Source organism: Peromyscus eremicus, chromosome 5, assembly GCF_949786415.1.
Source record: "Peromyscus eremicus chromosome 5, PerEre_H2_v1, whole genome shotgun sequence".
NCBI lineage: Eukaryota > Metazoa > Chordata > Mammalia > Rodentia > Cricetidae > Peromyscus > Peromyscus eremicus.
This window is the reverse complement of record NC_081420.1, coordinates 37,326,382-37,339,355: the sequence shown is the minus strand read 5'-3', so window position 1 is coordinate 37,339,355 and position 12,974 is coordinate 37,326,382. Positions and strand designations below refer to the sequence as shown.

Sequence of the window (12,974 nt, the reverse complement as noted above, 5' to 3'; positions counted from 1 at the left end):
CTTATATGGGAGTTTACAGAGGCCCATCAAATTGCTAAGAAAGTGTGGGATATCTTTGGTGTAATTTATTATTTCTTTCTTCTACAATACTTTATACAGAGGGCTCATCCTGCTCCAAGGAACAAAGGGAAGAAAAACAGGTCCAGGATGGAGGCTCTGAGGAGCACTGCAGAAATGACCTTGCTGTTAATGTTGAAGCACATGTTTGGCCTTCTCTGACAGACACATTCTAAGAGCGAAGCCCTTAGTTTTATGTTATGGGGGATCTTCAGGTATGGGCCACCTGGATTTTATCCTTCCACACCCAGTTTGATGAGAGATAGGTTTGGCATACTGTGCTAAGCTAAACAAAAGGTATTTCTCTGATTACCAACTACAGAAACACCCAGTCACGTGCAACACAAATCAACCTGACTCAAGCTTTTGAGATTTTCCCAGTAATAGACCTACTGCTGTTTACATCTTCCCACACCCCAGTCCAGGCCAATGGTCTGTTTGTGCCTGGCATCCTTTTCTGAAAAGCTTCATGAAGGGAGAAGCTGTAAGCCCTGGGCCTTATTCTTATTAGAAGTCTTTGTGGCTTGCATTCAAATTCATAGTGTATTTGAAAAATCTTCCTTTATGACTTAATTTTCCTGAGGTTTTATTGATAAAGATAAGGTGTGTTACAGCAGCAGCTTTCCTTTCAAAGAAGCAAATCAAAAGCTGTGGTTCAGGAGACTTGGGGAGAACTGTGGTATACATTCTATTAACTTTAAGGTAGAACATGTATGTTACCATTCTAGACCCAGAGGCAGCCCTCTTGACTGCTACTGCGAGCCTTGAGAGGCTCTAGGATTGTAAGGCAGGGGAACAGCATCCTGCCTGCCACTACTGGAAGAGTGGCCACTCTAAATTCGGAGTGTGACTCTACTTGGAACTAGGGTCTTTGCAGGTATAATGAATGACTCAGCTATAATCAGAAATGAGGTCATGTTGAGCATAGGGTGTCCCTGTGAGAACACCGGTGTCTCTTTAATAAGATAGGACAGATGTTGGCATTTGTCATCAGAATCTGAGATATCAATGGTGTAAGCCCAAAGGTCCACAAGGTGTTACAGCTTCTCTGTATTCAGCGGATCTTCAGTGGCACCTTTGTTAAGCTCAGCAAGGCTTCAATTAACATGCTGAGGATTGTGAAACTGTAAGGATTCTGTCCTTAATTACATCATCAGCCTGCGACGGAGTCCCAGCTTAAAGAGCGGGTGGGCCCTCTGTGCGTTCCTCTCTTTCCTTTCCGCTCCTTCCTTCCATGTGTCCTCTCCCTCCCTCTCTCCCTCTCTCTCCCTCTCTCTCCACCCTCTCTCCCAATAAAGCTCTAAAAAGGTAACCATGGCTGTGATTCTTCCGATCAGCACTCTCCTTCGCCAGCATGGCAGCCGCGGGCGGTGTCCAGCCATGAGCAGCGCACTGTTTAACCAGCATTGGTGCTGTTTAGACTCGGATACACCACCGAATACCAAGGACCTGCTGTGACCACTGCTGCCTGCCGCCTCTTCCCCCATCCAGCGAGACTGCGAGACTGTGAGACCGTGTGCCCGCACATGCGTCGCTTGCCACCTCCGCGCTGGACCCACACACAGCTACTGCTGCTGTCACCACAGTGAGTCTGCCATTCTCACGGCTGTAGTCTGAGTGATATTCTTAGTGACGGACACCCCGGGGGTTGTCCTCAGGCTGTACTGGCAACGGCAGGCACATTTTTTGCTCCTGATGAGGGGGTAAATGGTGTCTAGGGTTCAATGGTGGACCAATTGCAGTACAGTGGCAGCCCTCACAATCCCTTGACAAAGAGGACTCGTGACTTGAGCTGATTCATAGATTTCTCTCCACTCTTGGGGATGCCCGAGATTGTAGTCTGATCCCGGTTTGTTATTTTAATTTTTTATTTTTCTCTCAGCTATAGACATGGGACAAAGGGGCGGATACATTTGCCACCAACATTGGCGGATGGGGTGGGCACAACGTAAACCTGGCCACATAACAGCGTCACAGGAACTTCTGCCAGCGAACGGGCAAATAAAAAGTTACTTTATCTCCAAGCTTTCTGCTAAAGTTCTAAACCCTTCTCCTTCCCCACTTCTTCGTCTGCCATGTGCAACCTTTTCTGTCTGACTTCCTCTGGGAGTGGGCAGGCTCAAATGGGAGGGCTTGGGTGGTTTCTACAACTCTAGCCCTAATTCACCTTAACTCCACCCACTCATTCTCAAACTGCCTTGAGAAGCACAGACGGGTCTGGTAGCGGCTAAGATCCATACAAATAAGTTTACAGTAGTCAAGATGGCTCTTAAGCCAAAAATCAGCTTATAGTCTCAGACAAGTCTTCCAAAAAGATCAGTTTATAGTCTGCCTACAGGCAGATCTTCCAAAAGCTGTCCTTAAGCCATCGATCATCAGGAAAAAAAAAAAAAATTCAGGACATGGAGTAAAATCCGTCTCTTGTTCCCCGGACTTCCCCAACTAAAACTTAAGCATCTGGAGAGCAAGGCTCCTGACCCCACAGGCAAAAGAGTCATCTGTGGCATTTAAGGTGTGCCAGGGAAGAGATAAAAGCCCGAAAACAAAATTGCCAAGTGCTGGCACACACTGACTCCCAAAAGCTGTTGGGTCCCTGTTTTAAGTGAGGAAAAGGCCATGGGCTAGTGAATGCCCTGCCAGGCCGTCAACAGCCTGGTTAAAAGTGCCGCCTAGAAAGACAAAGAGTCAGCTGACTGCCCCCAGGCACCAAGATGCATGGGTACATCAAGCTAAGACTCCAGCAGACCTAGGCTTGTCTACAGACATGGCAGGGAACCCAGAACACAGCAGGGAAGTGATCCGTTTCTTTCCTTCTGGACACCAGAGCCACTGACTCAGTCCTGGGAGTTTTGGGATGTCACTGTTGGTTATGCCGCGGCGCTGCCCCTCGTGGCTGGTCACCACCCGCGGCGGCCGTGCTGGCAGAGGAGCATGCTGATTAAAAGAATCATAGCCATGGTTACCTTTTTAGAGCTTTATTGGGGGGGGAGACAGAGAAAGAGAGAGAGAGAGAGAGAGAGAGAGAGAGAGAGAGAGAGAGAGAGAGAGGAGAGAGAAGGGGGAGAGGGAGAGAGAGGGACTGACAGGGGGGAAGGAGCAGAAAGGAGAGGGGCAGAGAGAGCCCACAGAGAGCTCAACCTCTTTTTTAAGCTTGGAAACTGGCGAAGGCTGATGACGTAATTAAAGGACGTAAATAAGGACCAAATCCTTACAGTCACCTCTCCTTTATTGTCGGGTACAATAAAGGACAGCCTTACCCACCTCACCAGATTTAATTGCACTTAATGAGTTACTTAATGAAAAAAGATTTCCACCTAAAATAAGAGCTCATTGCTTCACTCCAGATCCACTGCCTGTGTTTCTCATGTGCATAAAGACAGGGCCCTGATCTTTGCCTTGTCCTTAATTCCAAAAAAATAAATTCTCATGCACCACAAGCTTTTCTCTTCCCAGTTCCCTGTTCTAACTCACTCTAACTCTAATTCAGCCAATGATACAGGACTACCACAAAACCGGAGTCCAGAGATCATCAAGTAAGAAACTAACAGCTAAAAGGTATTTACACCCCCAGACCCAAAAGCATCTGGGTGCTATAAAAAGACTTTAATGTAAACATCTATTACTGTGAGATGCTTTTAACAATTGATCACCTGTCTCCTGCATGCCAAACTAATAAAGGAAACAGGTGCTTTAAAATAATCTGTCTCTGATAAAGCTTAACATGTTTCAAAATCCATAGGGACAGGCTGGATCTACCTCAGATAAGTGCCAACATAAAATAGTAATGATTTTTTTTTCTCTCTCTAAGTTTTTTTTCTGTGTCACCAGCATCTTGTCAAACAGGAAGTTCCCAGCCACAGCCAAGAGAGATACATGTCTCCAGAGCAACAGACAGTATCCCACAATGCCTGTCTACCTTGGAAAACTCCCCTTCTCCATTCCCTCTAGAGCCAACCGACGTCCAAAAGTCAGCTGGAAGCAGTTTTTGAGAGGAACGACACCCCTATTCCCATCTACCTGCTTTTTTATAATAAGCGAAAGTCTGGGATGTAAGGATTCTGTCCTTAATTACATCATCAGCCTGCGACAGAGTCCCAGCCTAAAGAGCGGGTGGGCCCTCTGTGTGTCCCTCTCTTTCCTTTCTGCTCCTTCCTTCTGTCTGTCCTCTCTGTCCCTCTCTCTTCTTCTCTCCCCCCCCCCCAATAAATCTCTAAAAAGGTAACCATGGCTGTGATTCTTCCAATCAGCACTCTCCTCCACCATTTAACCAACAGGAACCATACATTGCATGGGGATACCCCCACCTGAAGTCAGTAAATGAGCTCATCTACAAATGTGACTATGGCAAAATAAATAAGAAGAGAATTACCTTGACAGATAATTCCTTGATTGCTCGATCTCTTGGTAAATACAGCATCATCTGCATGGAGGATCTAATTCTCGAGATCTATACAGTTGGAAAATGCTTCAAGGAAGCGAATGAGTTCCTGTGGCCCTTCAAATTATCTTCTCCATGAGTGGAATGGAGAGAAAGACAACTCATTTTGTGAAAGGTGTATGGATTACCCAGGGTCTGGGATTTCACTACATCAAGTGTGGGATACCTGAGGGGGAAAAAAAATCTATGTACACTATGCTCTTATGTCAGTTAACTTTATTCCTCTAAGACAAAATTCCATCTATTCAGCTACAGCTCCATCAGGCATTCAGGACAAGAATAAATCTAGATACACCAAACTCTTTATCCATCTACTTTATTTCTTTGGGATGAAATCCAGTCTCCATAGCTTCAGTTCTGTCCTGACACTCAGTTCCTCTTTGTCCCCTCTTTTACTGTTCCCTCAAAGTCCTGCTAACAACTAAGCTCTTATGCTTCCAGCCTCATCTTTGTCCTCTGTTTCTTTTCCCTCCATCTCTACTTGCTCTCTACTCCTGGCTCAAGAGTTCTGCCTTACCATCTACACTACCTCTGTGTTCTTCTCTTCTCCCTGGTCATGCTGTTCTCTCTGCTCTACTGAAAATGCCTGTTTCTTCTCCCCCTGGCCACATAGTTCTCTGCCTTCTCAGGAATGTTGCTCCACCAACCTTCCACCTTGATATGTAAAACCCTCTTTTGTTCTCAGTCCTTTGCTCTAGAGAGCCACTGGGACTCAAGGTAAGGGGATGATCTGAGCTTCATTTGCACAAGAAGCAAAGCTACGATTCTCCCTCCAGCTTGTCTTTGACTACATGACCTTATCCAAGTACTGGCTTCAGCAGGGAGTTAGTTACCTAGAAGTTCAGCAGGTCTGAGGAGCTGAGCTGTTTGCCAAATGGTCTGGGAATGTTTGGGCATGCAAGAATTTCATAGCAGAAGACAGATGAAATATTACAAGCTGGATAACACCAAATATTCATAATAAATGGCTTGCCTTTTGATAGACCCTTGACTGGTCAAAGTGTAGCTTTAATGCACAGCTGAATCTCTATAGTATATTCTTGTGGCCTGCTAGAAAGGTGGAGATGCTGGCAACAGGGAAGACCGAATAAACGGGCTTATTAGACGGAAGAACTAAGGTGTTGCCATGGCATTTTTGTAATCTGGTCAGTTAACAAACAGTCATAGCTTTGCAAACAGAAAACAAAACCCCCCAAAACAAACAAACAAAACAACCAAGAAACAGCATCCTCATTGTAGGATGCAATTCGTGGCTGGAGATCCAGGTGAGAAGTCCAAGGTGAGTCAAGCAGTAAATGCTTGAAACCAATGGACTCTGAGTTGTAGTGAGTGACTCATACATGAGACCCTTCATCTAAAAAGTAAACCGCTCCCTGAGGAGAACAAAGGAGCTGGCTGCCAGGAGAAGGCTGTCAGGGAGAGGTCTCCTGGTTCACTTCTCTTCCTTTACCACCCAGATCTTCATATTTACAACCAACTCGCCTCCACTTAGTTGGCTTGTCCTTGAAATTTCTATGACATGCTTTTTGTCCTCTATTTATCACTTGGCAAAGACGGACAGTGAGGCTGGAATTCTCATGGGGGAAAGCATCCAGTTATGTTTGGGGGCACTGTGGGTCTTCAGTAAGCAGTGGAGGTGGGCTGTAATGAAGCTGTGCTTTGCCATCAGCAGTTCTGTGAGTGAACCTCATCAGATACTCCTCTTAGGTCAACTCCTCAATTGCACATTTCAAGCTAAGGGCCCTACAGGGCAGAGGAAAAATGCTTTGAACGACTGTAATCTTCCTTTTAATGCAATGTTTTCCCCAGGATAACACCTAATTGCTTTGTAAATGGCCTGGGTTTTGCCTTTGACAGTCTTGCATGGAAGGCAATTATGGACTTCTTTTAATGTGTAAAATACTTTCTTAGGTCTATTTTTTTGGTTTTTATTTATGCTCCCCAGTCATAAAACTCCTATAGCTAGCAGTTATCATTTCTTGTCGTCTGCTGAGATATGTCCTTCATTCCTTGAGACTTTCGTGTTCTCTGATGAAGTGGGGAGTTACTGGGTGCCTGCAGGAGTTCTGCTCATGCTGCTTGCAAGCAAGAAAGAGAGAGCGCTCATGTAATTGATGTAACTTTCAAGGTGCAGATCTGTTTCTGAGACTGAACACAGCCTTGGGTAGAAGATTCGGAGGTATGAAGGCAGTTTTTTTTCCCCTGAGGAAGACAAGGAATGTGTCAAAGTCACCTTTGTAGATGGTATTAATGATTAATTATTGCCCAAATTTCAGAACTATAGCAAAGCAACCTTTTCCTCTTAGCAGCAGAGTGCTTTGCTGTGGCCGAGTGGCCCCTGCATTCCACATCTGCCGGCAGATCTTTGGTTTGCTTACGACCTCAGAAGAAGTCCCACCCCTTTCAGGGTCCTGGTTCCCCTCTCCCCACCATTTATTAGCTAGAAGCCAAGCTTCCTTCCTAGCTCTTCACACTCAAGTGTCTTAATTATTCTGACTACTTTGGCTTGTCTGTCTGTGAGCCAATCTTTTTATTATTTGAAGAGCTCATGAGAATAGGATATTCCTTTTTTTTTGTGGGGGGGGGAGGTATCTTGCTTTTGTAATTAAAAAAAATCTCTGGGATTATTTAAGACATTATTTCACCTCTCTCTAATAATGCCAAACAGCATTTATCTTCTTCCCAGTTCTCTTTCTTCGTGACTGAATAGCAAGGATGGAGGATACTTCAGAGTTTCAAAGATAAAAGCACAATTGTTACCTCTGCAGACATGTTATAAGAGATATTTCTGTGTGTGTATTTTTAAAATCTTCTTTTCTTTTCTTTTATTGAAGAAAGATTTTTTTCCAGACACTATATTCTGATTATAGTTTCCCTTCCCCCTCCTCTCCCCAGTTCCTCACCGCCTCCCTTCCCATCTGGATCCACACCCTTTCTGTCTCTCCTTAGAAAACAAACAGGCATCTAAGGAATAATAATAAAATAAGATAAATCAGAAGCAAACAAATTGGAATGTGACAAAGCAACCAAATAAGGAAAAGGGACACAGAAAAGGCACAAGAAATGCAGATAGACACAGAGACACACATGTTCATACACTCAGGGATCCCATAACAATTCAAAACTGGAAGCTGCAATACAGGAAGACCTGTACGGTAGGAAACAAGCGCTCTGACTTAACATAGTGAGACAAAGAACCTTCAAAGATGCCTTGAGTTTGTTTCGGGGTGGCCACCTACTGCTGGACATGGGGCTTCCCCTTGTTTCCCTTAAACTGGGATTCGTTTCCTCAGTGAGACTCTCTTAGAGAAAACTTTCATTTGAAAGTGGCTATCAATTAGAGATTGCTTCTGGGTTAGGTATGGGGGTATGTGTCCTTTCAGCTCTAAGAGCCCATCTGGAACAGATTGGTGCAGGCCCTGTGAGGCTGGCTCAGTCTCTATGAGTTCACATGTGTGGCCATCCTGTTGATCCTCCATACCCCGAGTCTGTTATGCTCTTTCTGCCTCCTCTTCTACACGGTACCCTGAGAGCTGAGGGTTTGATGGAGACATCCTATTTAGGGCTGGATGTTTCAAGATCTCTTACTCTCAGCATAACGTCTGGCTGTGGGTTTCTGTAGGTGTTCCTATCTGCTGCTGGAGGAAGGTTTTCTGATGATGGCTAAGCAAGGTACTAATCTACGAGTATCGCAGAATATTTTTAGGATTTTTTTTTTTTTTTTTTTTTTTTTTTTTTTTTTTTTTTTTTTTTTTTTTTTTAGAACAGTAGTATTTGGTTTTCCCCTAGGTCCCTGGGCTATGTAGTCTTTGGTTCTTGATCACCCAAGCAGTGTCAGGCATGGGTTCCATCTCATGGAGTGGGCCTTAAGTCAAATCAAACATTGATTGGTTACTCCCACAAGCTTTGTGCCACCATTGCCCAACCATATCTGCAGGCAGGATGCCATTGTAGATCAAAGGGTTTATGGCTGGCTTGGTGTTTATGTTCTTCTTTTGCAGAATATCTTCCTGTAGCAAAGACATCAGAACATAGGGTTGAAGGCTCTATGTAGGTACCAGCTCGACATCTCCATGTTTAATTAGTTGTGTAGGTTGCCTTCAACAATGGGGTCAAGACTTACAGTCTTGGATTAACAGCCTGGGTTATTTGAGAATTCCCATGGGACCCCTTTGACCAAAACTCAATTAGATCTAGTAACCCAATCCTGGTACTGAAATCTCCATTCTTTTGACAAGAGATGGTCAGCTGGGACTCTGCTTCCCCCATTATGGCAATTTCATTTAGATCGTCTTCATGTATGTATATATTTTAGAAAGCTTCTACTGTACTAGGTTTCCATATACCCCTCAAATGACTCTTAATTTTAGTTGTCTCTCCCTATATTCTCTCCCTCATCCTCCTCTCTTCTCTCCCTCCCAACTTGATTCTCCCATTCCAGCCCCCATCTATAACTGTCTATTCTTTTTTCCTTTCCCAATGAGACTACCACCCAGTCCCTTACTCTATACCTAACATCTGTGGGTCTATGGATTGTAGCTTGGTTGTTATTGGCTCAGCAGCTTACATTGTTGTATTGTTCATAAACAAGATAATACTGATTATACAGCCAGTTGCTGTGCTTTTTTATGACAGCTTTTATTATCCTATTAAATTCTTTTATTGAACCTCATTTATTTTAAAGATGTTAAAAATACATAGTTTAGACCTCTTCTAGCCCATCTTAAAGAGTGTTTTGAATACTCTCTGGCTTGATTTTATTGAGTACTGACTCCATGTAAATTATTTTAAATGTCTAGAAAAATATTATATTTAAAATACCAATACAAAGTAGGTATTGTGATTATTGTCATTTTACAGATGTGGGAACTAAGCACTAGAAAACAGGCAACTTGTCTGAAATTACCCAAATAATAAATGAGGACACTGGGATCCAGATGCCGGGCATCCGACTTTAAGACCGGGGCTTTAGCAAGTACTCCAAGGTACAGATCTGTGGCGTAGAGAGCAGAAAGCTGTCCCTGTACTACGAATCTTAAACAACTTCCAAAGTCTTGCTCTGAATAATGGTGTCATTGGGAAGCAGTGAAACCATTAAGAGAGCCAACTACCACTTTTGGTGGCACATGCTTATAATGCTAGGACTTTGGAGGCAGACAGGAAGTTCAAGGTCACCTTCAGGCACATAGTGAGTTCTAGGCCAACCTAAGACACATAAGACCTTGTCTCAAAAAACAAATGCCATGGACCTAGCAGCAGGTCTTCAGGTCTTTGGCAGCTGCCCTGGGGTGGGGTTCTGACGCTCTCCTCACTTTGATCCTGACTTGTGAGTGGAGCGTTTCTAGCACATGCTGTTGCTGTGAGGTGCTGCTTTACTTCACTCCTAAAAGCAGTGGACACAATAGTTTGCAATGAAACCTACAAAACTATGAGCCAAGTAAACTTTTTTTTTTAAGTTGCTCAATACATTTTTAATAATGACAGAACTGAGATTAGCTGTCTGGGTGGTGGTGGGGGCTATTACAGCTTCTCTATGTTTTGGTTGTATCTGAAGTTAAGGTCAATGGTTATTTGATTTTACACAGGTTATTTAAAATTTTGGAGACTCAGTGGTACTTTCATCTATAAAATGAGTCACCATCCATTTATGTGGCAACAACAACATTGAATTTAAAGTCATGGTATGAAGGCTAAAATGATGACTATGACAAGATCTTGACAGCAATGAATCCTGTCTTCCATCAGGGACTCCAGAGCAATGGCTTTTAAATGATTTTGAATTCTAAGACATTCTGGTAAAAACTACCCAGGCAGTTAAAGTCTATTTTCCTCTCTTGAACTAAGCAGATATGTCCCTTTAACCTGTAGGTTTCAATAGAAAGCAACATTTGAAATTAAGAATATATATATGCATACACACACACACACACACACACACACACACACACACACACATATATATATATACATATGTATGTGTGCTTTTCCTAATCTGTGTATGTGTGTGTGTGTGTGTGTGTGTGTGTGTGTGTGTGTGTGTGTGTGTATGTGAATGCATGTTTCCATATGCATTGACATGTATGCCTATGGCAGTCAGAGGACAACTTCAGGGTCTGGTCCTCATCTTCTACATTGTCTGAGGCAGGATCTCTTGCTTTTTACCACTGTGTGCATCAGGCTACTTGGTCTGTGAGCTTCCAGCAATTCTCTTGTCTCCACCTCCCATCTTGGAGGATGACTGATATGCTCTGCTGTGTCTATGGCTTCTGGGGATAAAAACTCAAGTCCACATGATTATGTGATGGGGGACTGTACCATTGAGTTATTTCACCAAACCCAAGGCTATCTGTTTTTAGAAGGAATTTAAACAGGAATTGAATTAGGGAAGTCAATGTATCACAGAGGACTCAAGCATCCATGCAACAAACATATATGTTAATATATGTTAGGTACCCAACATCCCAGGTACAAGTATATGCTTGAGCCCCCACAGGAAGAGGAGGGGACCTTTAGCATGGACAAAGTTATTTATAATCATTAGTTGTGAAGTTGGTAGAAAGTGCCTTCAAGAGGTGTGAGGAGAGAATCAGTTTGCCCTAGTGAGGTGAAGACATTTGCCCAGGGTTGACTAGTTCAATCAAAACAGAGTAAAACTAACTAAATTCAGCAATATCATTATTAAAAAAAACAAAAACAAAAAAACAAAACTGCCAGCTAGAGAATGGGCATGGTGGTGCATGTATGCCTTTAATCTCAGAACTCTGGAAGCAAGGTAGGGTGATCTCTATGAGTTTGAAGCCAGCTTAGTCTACAGAGTGGGTTTCAGGCCAGATAGGGGTACACTATGAGTCCCTGTCTCAAAAAGAAGTTATAAAATGCCAGCTAGAAGGCTAGGTATATATATGAAGTTGGTAGAGTGCTTGTGTATCATTCCTGAAGCCTGAAGTTCAGTTCCTGAACACATTAGCAGGGTATGGTAGAGCACACATGTCGTCCTAGTGCTTAAGAGATGGGGGTAGGAGGATGGGAAGTTCAAGACTGTGGTGGGGTAAATAAGAATGGCCTCTATAGGATCTTATATTTGGATACTTGATCTCCAGTTTGTAAACTGTTTTGGAAGGATTAGGAGGTGCAGCCTTGTTGGAAGATGTGTGGGCTTTGTGGTTTCAAAAACTCATGCCACTCCCAGTTAGCTTTATCTACCTCCTTCTTGATGATAAAGATGTAAGCTTTCTGCTACTGCTCAGCACCATGACATGCCTGCTTGTTGCCATGCTCTCTGCCAAGATGGTCATGAACTCTAATCTCTGGAACTGTAAGCCCCAATAAACTCATTCTTGATAAGTTGCCTTGATCACAGTGCCTCTTCATTGCAATAAAGAGTAACTAGGACAAAGACTCTTAATACATAGTGTGTGCTGTGGAATAATCCTCCTGTACACTGTGAAAATGTATTACTCCCATTGGTTAATAAAAAGCTAACAGGCTGGTAGCCAGGCAGGAAGTTAGGTGAGAAAGCCAAACTGAGGATGATGAGAAGGAGGGCACAGTGAGAGGAGTCACCAGCTAGATGCAGAGGGAGCAGGAGATGAACATGCCATGCTAATAAAGGTACTGACATGTGGCAGAGTGTAAATAAGGAATATGGGTTAACTTAAAATGTAAGAGCTAGTTAGTAACAAGTCTGAGCTATCAGCTGAGCATTTATAATTAATATAAGCCTCTGTGTGGTAATTTGAGAACTGGTGGGCAGAAGAGAAATGTCAAACTATAGTGGGTTCCAAGCCAGCCTGAGATAGATGAGGATCAACCCTCCTTCAGGACCTACAGGCAGTTAATGATTGCTGGGGAAGGGAGATACATTAGTTTCAGTTGTGTAGTCACAGTTACGGTATCAATGTTCCTACAAGCAATCCTAATGAAATGTATGGGTCACAAACAGAAACATGAAAGTAGAAGGGGATTAATGGGAAAGAGGAAGTGGCCAACAAGACTAGGAGGGACAAGGGAGGTAGTGGAGGGAGTGTGATCAAGATATATAACACGCATGAAATGTCAATATGAAACCCTTTATTGTTATATATAATTAATATAAGCTAGTAAGACACAGAAAGTAATAAAATACCAGCTAGCATGATACCACAGGTCACAGATGAGTTAGACAGGATGATAGATTCACAACACGCCCTCATGGTTGGGCATGTCTGGCGAGAGCGCACAATGCAACCATGTGATCTACGCACATGCGTGAAATAGCCACATGGACCTTTGTATGCCTGTGCCACCCAGCCTTTATAAGCTGGCGCCATATTCCCGGCTTCCTTCTTCTTCTTCTCCACACACACGTGTCTCTTCCGCAGGCCTGAGCACTTGTCTATCTCTCGTATCTTAATAAAACTCTTGTTAGTGGATTCTGTCGGGTTTCGTGACATTTCCTCGCAGGGTAAGAGCGCCTCCAAATAACTAACACAGAGGCCTG

General features: G+C 43.5%; 1 pseudogene; it reads left to right on the top strand.

Annotated features, from left to right (window-relative positions):
• Nucleotides 1-1,031: 1,031 nt before the first annotated feature.
• LOC131911002 (60S ribosomal protein L7-like) lies at nt 1,032-5,612 on the top strand (annotated as a pseudogene).
• Nucleotides 5,613-12,974: the final 7,362 nt, after the last annotated feature.